The sequence below is a fragment of the Camelus ferus genome, chromosome 3 (genome assembly GCF_009834535.1).
Source record: "Camelus ferus isolate YT-003-E chromosome 3, BCGSAC_Cfer_1.0, whole genome shotgun sequence".
NCBI classification, from domain to species: Eukaryota; Metazoa; Chordata; class Mammalia; order Artiodactyla; family Camelidae; genus Camelus; species Camelus ferus.
In genome coordinates this window covers 63656410-63677954 of record NC_045698.1, presented here as the reverse complement: position 1 = coordinate 63677954, position 21545 = coordinate 63656410, and the positions used below count along the sequence as shown (strand labels likewise).

Sequence of the window (21545 nt, the reverse complement as noted above, 5' to 3'; positions counted from 1 at the left end):
CCTTTAAGTGGCTTAGGCACATGGACACAATTCTGATGGGGCAGAATTTTGTATTTTATTTTGATACAAATAAAGGAATTGTATTGAAATAGCTAATTTATATTATGTGACCATTTGGTTTCCATCTTAGAGAAAAACTAAGCGTAAGAGGTGGGGAAATCTATAATATACAGAGTGAATTCCCATTCAAAGGTCCACATACGTAGGAGCAAAACTGAAAATTGGGGAAATTATTCAGACAATTAAAAAAAATGGAATTGTTATTTAACTATGGGTATCTAACTCTTAATATCTTAAAAGGTACATTTTAACTTCATTTACTATCAAAAATCTGACCTAAGAATTAGTAATCATTCAAGGTCATTCAATATAGAAGTTATTTCTACCCATGACAAACTATCATAAATACAAGTTGCCTAAATTCCTGGACCCACAGTGCTACAAGAAACTTTGATGCAGCTCTAATTCAGAGTCCCTGATTTCAAGAAAAACCTCAACTAAATTAGTTAAATTAGTTTCAATCAACAATATTTAAAAAAAAAAATTCATGGTATAGTCACACAACTTTGTAGTTAGACATTATCTTTTCTAGGTCCTTGGAAAATGTAGTAAACATTCAGTAGTATAGGTTACTGTTTCTAAATTCCAATTTTCATACCTAATTTTGTATATAAAATACTTACAACCCAATGCAAACAAACTGTGAAATGTTCCAGCCAGAAATCCTTCATGTACTTAGTCCCATTACACATTAAGATTGATTGTTAGAAGCAATTTAGTTCATTAACTCAAAGTTTTTTACAATGTCCATTCTTCACTTTTACATATTTGGACTATTATAATATCAATAAGTCTCATTGTCTTTCTGGCAGGGACAAAGCCAACTTTAACCCTGATTAAGTTAGTGGTACATTATTGATTCCTGTTTCAAATTCATTAATATGCTAGAAACCACCTGTCAATTCAGTGTCTCACTAGATAGGATCATGAGATAGTTTAAAGCTAATTATTACTTCCTATACTTTTTATTAGATATAGTTTCAGTGACCCATCTTCATATGCTGATTTTAAACTTCAGTATAGTAGCATAGCAGAACTAGACAATTTTTCGTGATGAGTTTGCCAGAATCAAATTCAGTTTTTCATAATTAATATATTGAAGCTTAGTCATCCAGTTCAGTCCACCTTCTATTTTGATAGACACATTTGATCTTTTCTAAAGCATTGTACTATTTTGAATAAGCACATGATTTAAATCCAAATGTAAAATTAGAAGAGAGTTAAAATTTTAGATAGATACATGAAAAAGAGAAGAATAAAGACAGATTTATGGAAAATAGAAAAGAAAATCTGCGGGAAATATAAAGTGTGACAAGATACAAAAAGGCTTTATTTCCCCTCCCAGAACATTTACATATGGTGAAAAAATTTTTCATAGAGTATTAGTTTATATAGGACCCCTCAGTCTTTAACACTGAATCAATGTTTTAAATAAGAATACTAGACTGTCCATCTATCATTAGCTTCTTTCTTCTTAAATTGAAATCTTTATATTTCTGCTTATGCATGTTTTTGTATCATTCCAATGAGTCTCCAATTTACAGTTGAGAATTTTTTTCCAAGTCGTTAAAAGTTAAGATGGCTTTCTAAAAACAGACAGACAGCAAAATATTATTCTTTAATAATGTTACACTAAATTAGAGATTTTCAAACCAACCCCCAAAGCCCTTCTTGGCCCATATTTAATAAAACCATCAAACTAGTATTCTAAGGGAGCATGAACACTTCTGATATTCTGAATTTCAAAGTCATCAGGCAGTCTCCCTCTTACTGAGCCACAGCCATCATGTAGATGAAGAAAGTCCTGCTTTCATTGCTTTTTCTTTCGTGGATGAACAGAAACTTGGACTTGTGTTCAGCTCCTCATGTAGTCCAGTGTTTGCCTCCTTTGTTTACATTTCCCAAGTTTTATGCATCTTTCTTACTGAGAGATTTACATAAATCTATAATATGGCTGATCCTCAGCAGGGATCCTCTTGAGTCTAGGATGGTCTAAACACCGAAATGAAAGCCACAAAGTACACTTCTAAATGTTAGGGTTTCTAAGGGGACCCAGTAAATAGCACTCCTCTTCCCCACATGGGCTGTGAACTATTGAGAAATCAAAGAGAGTATTAGATGAGGCCAAAAATCTCACCTTTCTGAGAGAGACCAGGATGGAGGATGTGAGTTTCTGAAGCCCACAAACAGCCACTTACCCACCAATCAGGCAGGTCAGAGGAGGAAGAAGGGCAGAGCTGGGCAAGGCCCTCTTAGTTATTCCCAAATTTACCAGGAGCTTAAGCAACTCCACCCCACCCCGCCCCACACGGAGTGAATAAAGAGACAGAGGCCGAGAGTACACTTAGGGAAAGAATTCCCATTTAATGGAAAGTAGCAGTAGGGAAAAGACTGGTTTTTCTAACTTCTGAGCAGAGAAGAACAATACCTAGCTGTAAGGCCCTTTGACAACAAATCCCCTCACTTCCTCTCTCCTTCCATTTTTAATGACAGCAACAATCCACCTACCTAGTATGCTAGTAATCTAGAAGGCCTTCCTCACGCCTGTATGAGCCATCACCAGCCTTCATCCCAAGTATTTGGCCCTTTCTCAGATGTATAAAAATAAGCACTAAATTTCCTATCTCTTCCTTTGCATGAGCCTCCACTTGGGTAGGGGTTAAGTAGAAGCTGGGAATCCCTCCCATACGGTTTCCATGCTTCACATAACTCTCCCTCAGAGGGGAGGCAAACTTTTCTCTACGCTCTTAGAGTCTCTGGCTGGGCCTGAGAATTGAATCGATATAAGATCAATTACCAGAAAAGCATACAGATTTTGACAAGTACTTGGAAGCCCCAGTAGGTAAATGAAGAGCCAAAGAAGTGACCAGACCTCCATGCTTATATATTAAGTTTGAGCAAAGAGTAGAGATTGTGAAAAGATAACTGAAATACATGGGGAGACTAAAGATAAGGGTTATTTTAACAAAATCTGTACAGATTTCTCTTGGCCTCGGCTCCCCATCTCTGGCGATAAGATTGTTTCTTTTCTCCTGGTGGAGGGAGAACATCTTTGACTTGGGAGTTGTATCTCCTCCTTCCAGGAAGAGGGGAGCTAGGAGTGACCTCTTGTACCTGCTGTTTTTCAAGTGTCTTTAGCTCAAAATAATCCTTACTTCCAAGTGGTGTATGTTGGGTGGAATATTCTGCCACCCTTCACTCTCCATTCCATATTCCACACTGCTGTCCTAGGCACAGATCTGTCAGGTGCCCCCCCTGCCCACAGCCCTCAAGGATTCCCCATTTCCTACAGGATCCAAATTTCCCAGTACCTGCAACATCAGCCAGTCTGACTCCAGCACCTTTCTCTCTTCACCTCCTGTCTTAGCTTCTCTGCAGACTGAACTTTGTTCCCAAACTGGAAAACAGACTACTTTCCCGACCTTTCTTTGCACGTCCTGTTTTCCCTCTGCTTTTCCCCTACTGCTACACGGCTCATATCCCGTTCATCCATCAGGGCCGTTTCACATGAGACAAGCACCCACCCCAGGCTTTCGGCATTTTTCCAGGTTTGGTCTAATTATTTGGGCATCTCTCTCTAATAGGAATTTGTCACATTTTATTGTGGGTTTTTTGTTTTGTTTTTTTTTTTTTTTGCTTGTTCCTCTTCTTTCTCCAGAGAAGGGACCAAGTCTTAGTCATCAATGTGTTTCCGGGTCTAGCACAGTGTCTGGCCCATAATCGTGAACAAATTAATCTGGTAAGATTCATCTATTTTTTATCATCCAAAAATAATGATCACAGTCATTTTCTAAAAACACTACACAAACATTTCCCAAAACCAATCATTGTCAGGCTAGGAACAGTCTCACTAATTAATAATGTCTTGGTTTTTTTGTTCTTTTTTTTAACCTTCTCATCTGATATTTAAGTGGCAGAACAAAAATTTTAATCTGAGCTTGTCAAACCCCACAGTATCTCTGCTCCACCCCTGGCTTCCTGTGATGAATGGCCCTGCATAGCAAACGTAGTCTTTTCCATTTTCTATGCAGAAAGATCCCCCCTATTCTCCCAATTCTCTTTTCTCAGGAAAGAAATCTGTGTCATTTAAAAACAAAATGGAAAACCAACCTGGGCAATCGGGAAACCCACTAGGTAAATATTAAAGGAAACAGCTATAAAGCCAAACGCAACTTTAAAACAGTAAATAACACAAGGCACGATATTGGGCAATACTTGCCATGCCTGTAACCACTCACATTCTTAGTCTCATTTTCTTTCCTAGTTTATGTTCTTTCATTAGACGGTGAGTTAGACTTCTATACACTACTACGCACTTAATAAAGATATTTCATTTTTCCTGGTGTGCTTCCAGAGACCTAACATGCAGGGAAGGTTTTATAGTCCTGTGCGGTGTAGCAGATGTCATTCCATTTGCCTAAGTCCTGCTGACATTTGGAGATGTGGATTAATTGAGCTACAGAATGAAATTTAATTAAAATTAAATACAGACTTGGCCATTGTATCTGTTCATTTCCTGCACTCTAGTGTGTGTATTTGCAGGCAGCACCGTAGTTAATTTGTTTAATCAGGATGCTCTGTGGGGGAAGCTGCACTTTGTTTTATGCTGAAAGACTGAAGGTGTGGTGGATGCCAGGTTGGATGTCATTACACACAATGTGAGCTGTGTAAATGATGCCACTGACAAGCCTCAGAGGGCTACCTGAGGGAGCAAGGTGGCGCCATAGGAACCTGTAGAGAAACAACTTGTCATAGACAAGGTTTAGGGATATCTTTTAAACTGACATTGCGTGACCCCAGGTATCTCATCTATTACCCAATATCATGTTGCCATAGTATTTGTCCATTCAGATACTCATGCATCCATTCATTCAACCAAGATTCTTTGAATACCAACTGTAGGCTCGGCCTTGAGTTTAAGGTAGGCACCATTATTCACAGTAATCATCCTCTTTCTGCCAGTAACCCCTATTGGGGAAGTTTGCCATTTCTTGAAGATACAGTTTTTAGAACAAGATAATATAGGATATTTAAAGGTCATTCCAAAGGAAGGAGTAACTACATCACTTCAGGTTATGATGAGATTGGATTAGGGCAAGTAGGTAGATCACACCCTTCCTATGAGATCCATTTCAAAGACCATCTCCTCCTGGGGGCTCTCCTGATTCCTGCTATGGGAAATGAACTCTACTCCAGCAACTCTCCATAGTGCAGAGGAGGAGTTCTTTGTGTTTTACCTGTGTATCTTCCTTATCCTCCTTTCTAGATTATAAGCTTTTTGTCAACATCTTTTTAATGTTGAAAAAATGTTTAGGCTAGTACATCACCTCCACAATGTGCTCAAGGACTATTTCTTTCTCTCTTTTTTTTAACTGACGTAAAATTGCTTTACAATATTGTGTTAAATGTTGTGTTAGTTTCAGGTACACAGTGTAGTGATTCAGTATTTTTGCCAATTATATTCCATTATAGATTATTACAAGATAATGGGTATAATTCCCTGTGCTTTTAGTAAATCCTTGTTGCTTATCTATTTCATATATAGTAGTTTGTATCTGTTAATCCCATACCCCTAATTTGTCCTTTCCCCCTCTCCCCCTTCAAAGATTATTTCTTGAAAATTTACTTTCAAGCATGTGTATTCCTGAGTATGGACATTTGGTATTTTAGCTATCTAGCATCACTCTCCTCCTTTTTGAGATGACAGTACCCTGCCCTCTATACATATGTGCCTCAGGTAGAGGTGAGTGAGCTAGAGGCTGAGCCAGTCTGGGCATTTGATCCTCTAGCCTCTGTGGTTGGTTTGGAAAGGGGCATATGATCCATACCAGCCTAATCGGGGCCGATAATTCTACACTCTAGGGCTTTGATCTCTCTTCAATTGTATGTGAAAGGAGGTAACCTGTGCACTCCCTTCTTCTGCAAGGGGGGAATTATCTGAAAATGGAGCCAATCCAAAGGAAGCTAATCTGAAATCAAGAGAATGGTCCCCTGTTATTCTTTGAGGTTCTATTGCTGTTCTGTTATCTTAGCCAATGAATTTCTCCTTAGGTTGGTTTGAATTGGGCTTTCTGGCTCTAGCAAACAAAAAAACCATTATACATATCATCTAATGCTGGAACCCCTTATATGGCACTCCCTGTTCTGTAAGCTCCGTGAGGACAAGTATCTTGCCTCTTCACGTAGTGACAGTCACTAGCCCAAGTGCCTGGAAAAATGTGTACTCAGTGTTTTTGTTGAAATGAGAGAATAAATGTAAATTCAGGTGATTGTGACAACATCAGTAAATTATCTTTTAGCTTTGTAGTAAAACTGATTATACTGACGTATTGCTCACAAACCCCCTTACGTTCTTTTTCATTGGCATTCATGTGACTGAAAGGGTCCTGAAGAGTCATCCATCAATCTCTAAGGGTGAGAAAGATAGTTCCATTGTCTCATATTGACAATCAACCTTATATTAAAAAAAAAATCCCTAAAAAGGAAATTCCACGACCCTGTTCTGTTAAATATGCCAATGTTAGCTAATCTCACCACCTACAAATTGTTTTTTTTTTTAAAAATAATTTAACCACTTTTTAAAATTGAAGTATAGTCAGTTTACAATGTTTTGTCAGTTTCTGATATACAGCAGAATGCTTCAGTCATACATAAAAATTGTTCTTTACATTCCTGAGTGGTACATGGAAATTGTGAGTTCCTGTAACCAAAGGAAGATTTTTCTCAACTGAGAAAATCCATGTTTCTTCAAGCTATGGACTCAAATTGGCCCAATGAATGGGTACACCGTGTCTTTCTGGCACATGTATAACACCTATTTTTATGGGAAACATCCTCTTCATCCTTGGAGTTATGGCAAAGTAAGCCTAACATTTTCTTCTCCTTGCATGTATCTTTTGTGAATTTGATCCTGCTTTTTCCCTCTCTTCGTTTTCCATAAACATAGTGATGTTGATGGATCAGGATGTGGTCAAAAAGAAAAAAAGCAAAAAGTGAAGATTATTAACTCTGGAGTCTTTGAGTGAAATATTCATGTCTACTTCACCTTAACATAACCATCATCGTATTACCTTGCATGTGATAGAGGCACAATAAATATTTATTGGATGTACAAATAGATGAATGAGAATATAACAGCAGGTGTTTTGACAGTTTTGCAATACTAATGAAGCCATTTTGCTAATTTTGGACTTCATTTATTCAGCAGATTTTATTGGGCACCTGCTATGTATCTAGCTCTATGCTATGGGCTTTGAGAGGTGAGTGAGTAACCATCAGTAAGTTTACGCTAGAGATGGAAGAATCAAATTTGCACAGGTATAACCATAAAAGGCATAAATAAAGTGTGATGGCAACTCTCAAAAAAAAAAAAAAAGATGCTTAGTGAGCAATTGTGTTCTCCATTTCTTCCTCAGGGTACCTCTTTATTTTTCAAAATAGGGCTCCTGATGTATAGCTGGGCAGTTGTGGCTGAACAGATAGGCAAAGCACAACTGACAATCCTTCTCTCATAGAATGCATCATAAAGATTCTCCTTTGATTTGGGCTGCAGCTGCTCTTTGCCGCTCAGTCTCATTTGGCCCAATGCCTTTGCTCAAAAGAGTCGCCCTGTTTCTGTTTGTGGCACAGCAGACCAGTCCGTTGGCTGCTGTTGGTTCTCAGCAGTCAGCAGTTTTGCCATGTGCTTTGGACGGTGTAACTCAGTGGTCCTTTGAAGAGTCGCTCCTGCTCCCTCTCCTTGTGGTCGCCCCAGAGATGCTTGAGTATTCCACTGCCATCCACTCCCCACACCCATCCCACCTAAAGGAGTTGCGTCAATGCTAGCAGGCTGGCTTCTTTCCAGTGTTGTGTGTTTGGTGACCCTCCCTGGAAACATACCGTGTAGAAGTATTCCGAACTCACATTTCCTCAGGCAACTTAAAGGAAATCCTGGAGTTGTTCCTAAAAATTTTGCATGATATTTGGAACCAATGCAAGGTGAGGGGGGGGTCTTTACTCTGTGAGTCCTTTTATTTAGAATTTTTAAAGAATCGTTATTCCTGCTTCCATTTAACACTGAGTTTCAGTCAATCGGCCCATGGAACACCTCCTTTCTTTCTGACACTGAGCAGGATTTAATCCTCATTCACTTCTCAGTATGGTGACGAGTATGGTACCAGCCAAGTGCTTGAGGCAGCCCCCAAAAGCTGACCCCAATCACACATCTAGGCTTATATTCTTGCTTATTTTCTTTGTATCACTTCATTGATTCACTAACTCACCAGACATTTATTGAGCACCTGCTGTAAGTGCTGTCAAATTTGGGGTCTCAGGACCATTTCACATTCATAAACATTATTGAAGGCCCCCAGAGCTTTCATTTCTGTGGATTATTTCTATTAATATTTACCATATCAGAAATGAAAACTGAGATGTTTTAAAAGTATTTCTTAGTTCACTTGAAAATAACACTAAACCAATTACATATTAACAGCTGGATTATCATATCTCCTTCTGAGTGAATCTGTTTTGGTATGTTGCTTTGGATGAAGTATAGGGGAAAAATCTGGTCCCCTACAGATTGTAGGAATCTTTTGACTATGACTTCAGATAAGTGTGGATTTTTTTTAATATGACACCAAAACTCAACAAGTGTGGCTTCTTATAAGTTAGTTGACATGTGGAATCTGAAACCGTCTATCTTGCACTATGTAACTTCTAGTAACTTCAGGTCTTGTTCATTTGAAAAATATTGGCTCCCTGAGTTATGCAGAGCTTCAAATGTTGATACATTTCATTATACAATATCATAAAATTATGATTAATATCATCTCTGATCTCATCAGAAAAATCTTTAAATATTAGGGAACTGTCAAGTTTATGGTGGCAGATACAACTTTTCCAGAATTCTGATGTTGCTCGAATGTTTGAAGTATATTATTGGCAACAAATACTGTCAATTGCATTCTTTGAGTGTCTCTCATTGTTCATTTTTGAGAAAATATCTACCAGATACCTGTCAACTGTTCTTTGAAGTAAAAATGATATTCCAGGACAAAAGTGGCTAGTTCAGCCTAGAACTCAATCACACAAGTGCTTTTCCTCCAGGCAACCACTGTGCTCTGGTATGTAGTACAAGTACTTTATGTGTCCTTCCCGTTTCATCCACACCAGATGTAAAACGATGTATACTCAAGGGTCCAGAGTCAATAAAATGGGTTATTTTTTACTACCTCATTAAGGGCATCCCTAAATCAGTGTGGCTTTCAAAAATACAGGTGCGTGGTCACGAAGAATACATTGAGCTCTAGAAGAGTTTGGTGCCACAGCGTTGATTAGTGCAAAGGTAGCCACATTGCACCACCAATACAAATGTCAACACAGTAAAAAAAAAAAAAAAGGGGGGGGTAGTGCAAATAATATTTTAGTATCATTATGAAAATTGGTTGGTTTCATGAACCCCTAAAAGGATCTCAGGGACCCAAAGGGGTCCACAGACTTCACTTTGAGAACCTCTGACCTACTGTCTGCATAGAATTGTACCCCAAACCTCCCAGAACTTTATGACATGGTAACCTGCCTTCAAAGAGTTTATAGTTATGTTGAACTACATGAAATTGTCATTTTTATAGATCAGAATTTTTCTATATTGGCAATTTCATATGGCTCGACCTATAGAATAAAATATACATGTGTTTGTGAGTGTGTGTGTCTATGTAAAGAATCACGTCATATAAATGGTGCAGATCTAAGGGAATGGAAAACAAGTACGCAACCAGCATAAAATGCAGAGAGTTCTAGAGAGTTTCTAAGTTGGAGACATGTGCTTACGAATGACATACCAGTTGAAGAAGCAGAACCCTTTCTAATTAGAGAAACTAGTATAAGCAAAAGTTCAGAAATTGATATAAATGCAAATAAAGGGTATTTGCGATTTACATAAGGCACAGAACCCTGTTTCTAAGGCTTGACAAATCAGGAAGAAATGATATTGGGGAAGGAACGGACAATTTGAAAGACTTCTTTGATTGCCCATCTGGAACGTTAACTTTGATGTAGAAAAAGCCACAGAAGGTCATCTGTTCATTCGCTGAACACACATGTATTAAATGGCCATGCTTTTTGTGTTTCTTTCAAGATTTCTGAAGCACCTAGTGGACTAGAACTCAACAAAATTATCCTGACGGTTGGACAGGTTTGGGCACCGTGTATAGCTCAGCACCAGTGTTTCCACCCCGAGGGGGCAGAGGGGCCCTGGGAAGCTGTCTGCCTCACAGAGCCCACGTCCGCAGGGCACAGAAACTCTAGACCAGGTCTGAGAGGGAGTTGTCATAAGGCTGCAGGGAATACAGCAGGCAAAGTCTCCCTTTGAACAGAAACAAAGCAACTTTTTTAGGGGAACTGCATCTCCACAGCCTCCCTGTTCTATTGCTTAAATTCTTGCCCTCACTTAGAAAGCCTTCATCTTCATTTCCATCAATCTTACTTTATTAAAGATCAAGTTAAAACCCCACATTCATCAAGAAATCTACCCTTATTCATCCCTTTCCACTCTGTTTATTCCCAAATTCAGTGCCTTTTTTTCCAAAATCCCTTGATCAGTTTTTAAATGTTCCTTCAACGCTATTTATATACTTGTAATTATTCTGAGCAGTTTTGTGTTTTTGCAACTCAAACTACCCACTTTCAGCTTATTCTTTACCTTCTCGTTTACTTCCAAAATCACTACTAAAGAATGAGCAAATTGTAGCCACTTTACAATCAGTCAATCAAATCTCTCTTAATTCTTTCTGTTCATCTATATCCAGTTATTCAAAGACAGAGCATTAAGTTAAGCGCTGCAGTTATAATTATGAGCAAGGGAGGAATGGTCCCTGTCCTCCTGGAGCATGTGAATAGTGGTAGGAAAGACATACTGTTAAACAGTAAGTGTGATAAGTGCTATAAAAAAGAATATGAAGGTGGGAGGTATAGCTCAGTGGTAGAGTGTGTGCTTGGTATGCGTGAAGTCCTGGGTTCAATTCCCAGTTCCTCCACTGAGGGAAAATAAATAAATAAAATTTGTTTAAAAAAAAAAAAAGAATAGGATGATCAGAAAATCTTTCCTGGGCAAAGAGACTTTCAAATTGAGTTCCACAGCATAAGTAATTAGACAAGAAGATGTGAGCAGTGTAAAAGAAATTGTTCCAAGTGCATTTGAGGAACTGAAGATGTTCCTTGTGACTAGAGGTAGGGTTTGAAGAGGGAAGTGGTGAGAGAAAGGGTCACTAGGAGGCCGAGGCCCAGTCTGAAATGTCTCATAAGCTTTCTTAAAGAACTTGAATGTTCTCCTAACAGTAATTAGAAGCCATGATACTTTTGGAAGGTGAGAATGGCATTAGTGTTTGCAATGTTTATAACTAGCTGTTTTTAATTATTGGAAAAGTAGCACATGTCACAGCATAAAAGAGCTCCCCAAAGACAATCATTGTTAACATTTCTTCTGCAGTTTTTCAGAGAATTTCTACCTATGTATATACACACATATGTATATCTATCCTTTTCTACACGAATAAGAGCACACTGTACAAACTATTCTACATCTTACTTTTTCTTCTTGAAAATATAACATGGAGATTTATCCATATGACCTCCTTAAGATCCACCTTGTTCTTTTTCACAACAGTCTAATATTCCACCATGTGGGTTTCCATAAATTATTTAACCAAAATTCAATTGATGAATATTTATATTATCTTCCATTTTACTTATTGTAAAAATTGGTACAATAAGTACCCTTGTTTATTTATCTAATTTACATACCCATTGATAGTATATGATAGGGCTTATTTTTCCCACATGCTCAAACTTTAAAATTTTTCTTAATCTTACAGGTATAAAATGATACCAGATTTTTATTTGCATTCCCTTTACAATGAGTAAGATTAACATCTTTTCAGATTCTTAAATCCCATTTATTATTATGCAAAAATGACTGTTTATGTCCTTTGCTCATATTTCTTTTACATATTGATTTATGAGGTTTTTACTGATGAGCAACATCAACTCTTTGCTATATATATTGCAAATATTTTTCCAAGTTTATGATTTATCTTTAATTTTATTTGAGTATATTTTCCTGAGGAGATTTTTTTAAATTATGTAATCATATTTATCAGTTATTTTCTTTATCAGTTTTGATAGGATTGTCCTTCTGTAACATGGAGAATGGATTGTGTCAGGGTGAGATAAAACCAGTTGGGAGACTGGTAGAATAATTCCACAGAGAAATGATGGTGGCCTGACTTAGGCCAGTGGCAATGGGAAGAGAGGGAAATAAACAAGTTTGTTAAGTAGGAGGTAAAAGTACCTGAACTTGGAGATTGGTTGGACATGGAAGCGGGACTAGAGACGTTTCCAGGATGATACACAGGTTCTGGCTTGGGCAACTGAGTAGGTGCTTCACTGAGATGAGTAACACCTGGAAAAGAATATATTTGGGTTCAGGGAGAGCGTAGATTCCTAATTCAGTTTGGGGCATCCTGTGTCTGAGAGGCCTATGGAATGTCTGAGGGTAGATGGATACTCAGTAGGTAGAAGGATATAATATGGGTCTGGAGCTCAGGAAGGGGCTAGATTTGAGTCATCAGCATGTAAATGCTCGCTGAAGCCATGGGAATGGATGAGGCTGCCCAATATGCAGTGGGAAAGACGACGCAATGCTGAGGTATACACCACATACTGAAGACTAAACAGTAGGAGGAATACCGGGGGAGGGTGATGTCTTTGAAGTGAAGCAACAAGAGAATATATTTTAGAGATTAGTCAAATGTTGGCAGATGTGAGCCTATGTACAAACTACTAACTGGAGCCCACCAGGATAAAAGTGCACTCGAATTATTAAGCAAAGGCAGCTATAGACAGCTACAGAGCAAAACAAAATTACAGAAAAGCAATATTAAGTGTTAATATGGGCAGTAGATGTGGATAATCTATAAGAAAATGCCTTTTTAAAGTAATCTCTTTGAACTATTTACTTTTATTTCTATCTGCTCTGTTTCAGCTGTGTACAACTTTGTTTTAAGGGTGGCCATTCTTTTTTTGTCCTCGCTTTCCTCTCCCATCAGTCTATGAACGTGAATTTGTATGGCTGGTTTCCCCAGTTCAGCTGGATGATTCCACTCTTTTCCACAGATAAATACTTACGTGAAACATCTCAGATAAGAATTTTATTTCGTACTACTTAAGGATTGCAGCGGAATTCCTATGTACCCAGTCAGTAACATGATGGAAATGTTACGTGTTACTTTAAAACTAAATTGTGCTATTGTCAGACTTTCTACTTAGTATTATTTTAAGATGAAATAGGAAAAATGGATCATAATTAAAACAAAACTGTAACATTTTACTTAACTTGAAAATGGGAGCTTGGATTTTTAGTGTTTTGATTTTATACTAAAAATACCTACTGAATTCTTCCCGTTGGTTTCCTTTGCAAAACTGCCTACTGAGACTCTCTTTACATAGATGAGTGCCAAATCATACCGACTTAACACCACTGAGTTCTCTTACTCTAACTGAAATCGCATTAAAGGCAGGTATAGTACCAATATGAACTACAAACACATCTTCATTCAAGGAGAGAGGTTGTGGGGAGCAGCAAAGACCAAATTAACTGTCTTGCTTGTTTTATACTGTATTTCTGTAAATAAGAAATGTACTGATGTTGAATGTACCCTGACTTCAGAAATGTATAATTTGAAATCAGAGACCTTCAGAACGATTTTGGAAAGACTTTTAAACCTGGACAACTCCCTGCTGTTATAAAGACTGACTGTGCTTCTGAAGTGTAACAAGGAGATCTGATATAAGACTGTTCTCACTAGAACCTGTTTTATATAAGAACATACTTAAAAAGCTAATTTCTTTTCTCCTTTTTGCACTGCAATCCACAAAGTGTGACTAATAATAGATTTAAATTTGCTAAGTGCATTCACTCCTTTGTGCCATCATAAAGAGAATCTATTACTGTAAAATTGAGGCTTAGTTCCAAATTGCGCCATTATGAAGTTTTCTTCCAGCAATGTTTTGTCTCTAATACACTTCCCTCATTGTAATTCTATTGCAAACCTGATGTCTAGCATCAAGTCTCACAATAATTATTTTAAATTGCTACTAGGAACAGTAGTCCTGGTGGGATATATTACTACCATTCTAACAAGATGAATTTCAATGCACTTGTAACCATATTATAGTATATTATGAAAGAAAGAAAATCTTTGAGCTTTATGTCTGCGGACAAGCATGTAATGCACAAAAAAATTTTTTATAAACTTCAAAATACTTTATATTGAACTTTATGAGTCTTGAGAACAAATTAGTATATCTAACTGCATGGCCCATTAACAGCATGCTGAGTGACTTGAAATGAATGAATAATTATAAATATAAAAATAATAGTCATGCTACTACTTAGAATAATTAAGCATAGTAATATATTTATATGATAGATTTAAAAGATAATATAAATTAGATTACCATAGAAGAAAGGCACCAGGAAACTATTAAAAATGAAGCTGACACAAAACTTTATTCTTAACCTTTCCCAAGATTTAGGAGTCATTGAAATAAATGAACTACCCCCAAAAAATGTGTTTAAAAATAGTTTATTGTATGACAGAAACTTAAAAAAAGTCATACATTCATTGGTCTAAAACAATAAGTTACTAGTTTGCTAGTACACCCTACGTGGGAATACTGCTAAAGATCACCATGGATAGCGCTGGAAAGCATTGCAGTCACCCTGAAACTTGGGTGGTTGGTTAACAGCAGTGTTAGAAAATACACTGTGTGTTTCCTGTGTGCTGTTACATTCTTACTGGGGCATTCTAAAATTCACTCTACTAATAAGCCTAGAGGCTTACAAATAATTAATTGAGAAGATGAGCACTTCAGAGTCCTAAAAGTATGAATCTTGAATTTGGAGCATAACAAAATAATTGTGAAGATACAGTACAGCCAACCTTCTGTTATGGATAAAATGATTATAAAATGATGGTCTGAGATCAAAAGCTAGTTCTATCTTAATAATTTAAATAAGTTGGCATATAAAACTAAAAAGAAAAATTCCAAATATCAATTCTGTATCTGCAGGAATTCTTTTTTAAAAATGTTCACATATACCTGAAATGAAAATCACTTAACTACATAAGGAAAGTTAAAAGTTACTCCCTAGGGTCGACCAAATAAGAAAAGTAAATCTGCTTACTTTACAGAAAAAGGGGCAGTTGAATTTACATTAATAATTCAGCATTTCACTTTAAATAATAATGGAATCAACACACTATGTTACACACCAGCCAGCAGGGCGCTACCAACCGAGTGGGGAAAGATTGCACCAAAATGGCCACACTGGCCTTCTATTTACAGTGAAGTCGCCCAGTGTTAGGCAGAAACAACCATTCACTCTGTAGCACTTCCAGTGTAAAGACAAATCTAGGAGTGAATCAGTATGTCTGGGCGTTACCTTTTAGAAGCCTAAGAAAGGTATCTTCTCACTATTAGGTTGCCTCTCAAATTTTTGACATTGTTTTGTCAAAGTAATCAAGATTAGTTGCAGTCACTTTTCAGTGATCTAAACCTGAAATCACTAACTGTTGCTTGGGAACCTGGTATTGGTCAATAGATGTATCATTATCCTTGCATTTACTCCTATATTTATATTTAGTCCTTCATATAGAAGCTTACATTACTTATAATATACTATGATGTTACTGGGCCTCATACCCAAGGTGAAAATGTCCACTGTTAACAGTGTTTTTGGTCATAGATCTGTTCTCCAAGTGGTCAAGTATAACTGCATCGTTTTATTGTCAGTTGCCTGCATGGAGCTAAGTGTAAGATTTCATCCACACTTTCAGGTTGGGGGAAAAAAGTTCAAGTTAACGGACTTGATAGAAACATAAGATGTCCTGGCTCTCAATTTTTTTAATAAAAAAAAAACATAAACCTTTTACAATTTTCCACCAATACTTTCCCCTTCCTCTTTTGAATTAGAAGTTTTTTTTTTTGTGACATCCTAATAGAACCAGTTGTCCAGAGGAACATTTTAAATTAATGGTTCCCCAAGTGCATGACTGAAAAAATGTGCTTACCCTGTGCTTATCAATGCCCTTGGAAATCAGTACGGATTTTTAAAGGGTGATAAAGCTGTTATTTTTAATACCATGCTCATGTTCCCATTCTACATTTCTCAACAATAGGATTTTGAATTAACTCCTCAAATGCTGTGTTGCATACTCACCAACAATTCATTTTATGATTGGAAATTAATCTCCCAGCCTCTAGGTGAAATTGACTTCAGGGAGTTATATATTATGTTGACGATCTTCAGAGGAAGGGAAGCACATACCAAGTAGCCAAAATCCAAAAATCTTAGAGGACTAAGAATATCACATCCTTCCAGAATTTTTGAACTTGCATGATCGTGAGTCTCCTGGATCGCTTGTTACACTACAGATTTGCAGGGCCCTTCCCAAGGAATCTTGTTCACATAAAACTTGAGATAGGGGCTAAGAATCTCAAATCAACTGTTTGTCTTTGAGGCCATTGTAAAATAATAATAATAATAATAATAATAATAATAATAATAATAATAATAATAATAATAATAATAATAATACAACATCTCAAATGTTTGGGGCAAGATTAACTTGCTTTTGAGAACTCAGTGAGTCAGTGACATAAATCTAAACAGAACTCAGTTCTCTCATCTCATCCCCTGTGTCTGTTTGTGTATGTGATGAGGGTATTTTGGTTCAAAATAGGTTTCCTTTTTAAAAGACAGGTTAGCTAAGCATAGCATGCATCTGAAGTGATGTGTTTGATTGACAATGAATAAAAATAGTTATTGTACATTGCCTAAAAGCACATAGTGAGATCATAAACCTGGAAAGGACTCCAAGATTTCTAGTCTAACACACTACTTCCTAGGAAGAACTATACTGAATGTCTCTTAGAGAGATTTATTTATATCTCAATATTTCAAGGAAAGGTGTTTCTTTAACTGCCAGTTAATCTCTCCCAGTGCTTCGTATAGAAATATTATAATCAGCGTGAATTTTCTTAGTTGCCATGTGTGTCCCTTTCCTTTCTTTTTTCTTGTTAGAAACAAACTATAGCATTTTAAACTTCTTTGAGTATCTTGCTGATTCATAAAGCAATTACATTGAACGCTATACATGTATACATATAGATATCTTTAACTGTTACAGAGATGAATATTATTTCCTTAGAAAGAAACACAAGCTGAAGATGTACAGTAGCGGCTCATACCTTTTTTTGAAACAAGAACTCCTTTGAAAACTCTGCCTAGAAACATGCAACATATGCATATTCCCCCCAAATTTACATATACTTTCAAGAGGTTCATGGACCCTGGAAGCCTCCTAGGTTAATAAACACTAATGTGGTAGGAAGAAACCATCCCTGAAATAGTAGTGCTTACTACATTTTCTCATACGTTAAAGAAGGCAAATTATCATCAAAGCTCATGTAGTATAAAGCTCTAATTCATTAATATTATTTTAAAACTCAGAAGATAAAAACTGAACTATATTGACTATGTAATTATACTCTAAATCTGTGTAGCATGAAAGTGAATGCTGTATTTCACCTGAGAATAAGCACTAAATAATTTTAATTTTTTCTAGTCTTTGACAAGTGAGAGCAATGAATTTACATTTTCTAATATTCTTGTGCAGAATATTTGTATATAAGGGGGAAAAGTGATTATCCCTGACCACAGCATTAGTGATAAGACCAGCCCATTGACCTCATAAGGTTGTTCCTAAAGGATTCCAATACCCGGAGACACAACGATAGACATGAACAGGAGGGAGGTGACTGTATTGAAATGAAAACCTTGGATTGGTTCATGTCTGGGGGGTATGCACTTTATACCTTGAGTTTGCTGCCGAGTCTGCCATTTCCTTCTTGGATCACAAAGATCTTCAGATCTCTTTCCAGAACAGCTCCTCACATTACAAAGCAACCCCAATAGCTGATCCTTTACTAAGAGATTCAAATCCAAGTCAGTTACCCAAGGTAGGAGGGAATCTTTACAGGCTGACTTTAGCTCACAAAATTGCCGTATTTCTGAAACTTTCTAGTAAATCGGTTTTAACCAAAGATCACTTCGCTCATGAGAAAGGCGCATGACTTTAAAACACTTTATGGATAATCATTTTATAAAATGGAAAATGTTTACTGTCGTCCACCCCAGCCAACCCCTGCCATCATGTGTTTTTCTCTTCTGTAATACTGAGCAACTCATTTTCTCACAACACCATTTACCAACTGACGGAAATCTGTTGGATTGCACAGTGAAGCCTCCACCTTCCACAGCTGCATCAAGTTGTCTCTTCTCCCTGCTGTTTAAGCATTCTACTCTTGGCAAGAATTTTCCTTAAATGAGTAATCTCTGTAGATCCTTTTCATGCTTGGGATCCAGGATATGTGCTAGGTGTTCTTATAAAGCTTCGGCACATAACACATCAAGCTAGAATTGCTGTAATGATAGATGCTCAGTAGGAAAGATCCAGCCCTGCCCACCATCATAAAGCTTCTTTCCTTCCCTATTTTACCATCCCCATAGGATATGAAGCCTTAAATTCTCCTCCAAACAAATGCTATTGTCATGAATAAATATTTTTAAATACCTACTACCAGTTCGAAGAGATGTAAGACATGGGCTGGTCTCTGTGCTGACTATCTAATTGGGAAGTTAGAGCATGCCAAAAAAAAAAAAAAGTGGTTAATAGCAATATGAGGTAGCATAGACTAAGTGATACATGACACCCTCTAATTTATCTGCTCAACAAATCCAAATTTCCATACATTTATGCTACTTAAAAGGAGATAACGTTGTAATCTTTGCCTCACCACGTCTTTTCACTGTGCTTGTGTCTTCCAGCATAATGAAAAATAACGTGATAGTATACTGACGTATTATTGTGACTTCAGGCTGTTTCCATAGAGGCAGAGCAGTCTCACGGGAGCCATGACGGAATGAGATACAGAAAGACAGGGATTCTAATCTGAGAGATGCCCCTGACATTTTCTGTGGCCTCAGACAAGTGACTCAACTCCTCAGTTTACGCTTTGTCATCTGTAAAGTAAGCTTAGTTAAACTTGCCAACATCATAGAGATGTTATGAAGTCTAGTTAATTAAAGCCCATTACATGTTTTGGAGATCCAGAGTGCTTGCTTTACAGTTACAAACAATACGCAGAAAAAAAAAAAGAGTTTTTATTATTAAGATACTACTTTTTGTACAATCATTGCAAAAGATGATACTGTTGCCCTCTAGAGCCTAGTTACAAGGATGGATTTGCACTGATCCATTCATGCTCTCGCATGTGGTTATTCTGGTGACCGGTGACTTAGGACAGCTGGATAAGATGAGGTATCCATCTGTGACCATCGAACAAAGTAAAACTAACTGGCTACCCTGGAATTGAACCAATGATCTAGGTCTTATTAGTGCTCTCAGCTGATCAGCTGAGCTAATTGAATACCACATTGGTAGAAATATATCAGAACATGGTTTGGTTTCTTTTTCTTCCAAAGCTTTCCCTCAATTTAAATTCAATCGCCATAAAAAAATTGGTATGAGTAATTAGAGACAAAGACAATAAGCCAGACATTATTAGATGCCACTAACATCCAAGGGACTAACTGTTGCTGTCCTGACAGGCCTGGAGTCCTCACAGGCTCTTGACTGCCCTGAGAAAGTGAAGTTTCAGAATGACAAGGCTCATAAACCCAAGGCCCTCCTGATGAGATTAGGAAGGGCTCTTGAGCATCTCTTGCTCACTGAGAGTCTATGGGCAGGAATTAGAAATTGTTCTGGTCTGTGTGTCCTTTGGAGGCTAATAAAGTGACAATGAAGATGCATTGTGCTACGGAAAACAGTCTTAAGTACTAAATAAAAAATGCCTCAACACCGAACTCATAACTTTGCCTCTTGGGATTGATTATATCTTTCAGCTGGGAACATGGAGCAAGTTTAATGAGGAACTGATATTAAGTGGGACTGTTTCTGTAATCCTTGGTTCTTTGAACTTTCAGGCAAGGTTAATGTACATGCTATTTCATGGAATAAAACAAAAATATATGATGTTGAAATATCCCTTCCTAGAAATACAAGAGTAATAGAATCCTGCAGTGCTAACAGAGTAGCATGTAAATCTTCGGGCGTGTATTTCAGATTTCAAGTGGAATGAATGGCCTATTTGTCCCCAACTAGGTAAACTTGAATTCTGCAAAGCTAAAATACTGGAAATTAGCTCCATGATGTATTAACTCAGGTAATAATGTTCCGGACGTAAAAGAAAAAAAGATGGAAATTAAACATCTAGTTATGAATCCTGCGTCTGCACAATGTGCTATATGCACTGCATGTGTTAGAATTTCTTCTCAGTTCTTTTTTTAATCTTTTATTCATAGCATTGCAGGTGATGAAAAATTTATGCCTTGAGTCTGGCATTGAAATTAAATGCAAAATGAAAACAGAAGCAGTTTATACTGACAGCTTAAATATCTTTATCTAGCATACGGTTGCACTATAAAAATCACTGGGTGACTTTTTAAATCTCCCACATGTAAAAAACCAAGAGTTGTACAATAATGAATAAAGTCATATATCTAATATATCAACAGAAAAGTTGTATTTTATTAGCACTCTTTGTTAATTTCATTTTGCTCTATTTTGCTGTTTTTGTTTAATCAGCACAGACAGATGAACATAAGCCTTTAAAAATACTGTACAACTTTATTGTTGATATTAATTTCTCAGAGTGGCAGGAAACAATTGATTTTTGCAATGTATTTAATGAGTGTGATTTCTCTGGTAGGTTTATGTCTTAAGCTGAATAGAAAGCATTAATCTGCACCTAAGGTAGTTATGCTATGGTAAGGTTAATTATTCAGGTGAATCAATTTGTTCATCACCATATTACTATGACTGATGCTTTTGGAAGAATGGCGGTAATTACAATAATATCCACAGTTACTAGATATGTGAGTTTTCAAATGCATTTCCATCCTTAGAATAGTTGCAGGTAATTCTGTACATATTATTTGATTAGTCACAACTCTCTTCACAAAATAAGGTTCCCTATAAATGGTTCCTATTTTCTGGGGATGTTGAGTCTTTTGTCCTAGGTATATCTGTATATACTATGCTGCATTAAAATGTTCTCTGTGGCTTTTGTTGATGAAATTAGGTTGAATCTCAGATAGTTAGCTCATAATTTGAATTAATTGAAGAAAATAAATGCCTCTTAACCTTGTGAATAATGCACAGAGGTTTAAAATACATTCAGTCTAGATACATTTTATATATTTTATATATATATTTGAGAGTTTAAAAAATAAGTTTAGAGTTACTTAGCATTTAAATAAGTAAAGCATGAAATTTAAAACTGTCTGCAGTTACATCAAGCACCAATACTAAACAACCACT

The 21545-nt window shown here is 36.8% G+C and overlaps 1 protein-coding gene and 1 non-coding gene across 8 annotated transcripts in view; both read left to right on the top strand.

Moving 5' to 3' along the window:
* KIAA0825 (KIAA0825 ortholog) overlaps window positions 1–21545 on the top strand; it is a 349875-nt gene that overhangs the window by 250590 nt on the left and 77740 nt on the right. The gene's annotated exons all lie outside the window — the stretch shown is intronic.
* Window positions 11004–11075, top strand: TRNAT-GGU. Its single transcript has one exon. It is a non-coding gene; the product is annotated as a tRNA-Thr (tRNA).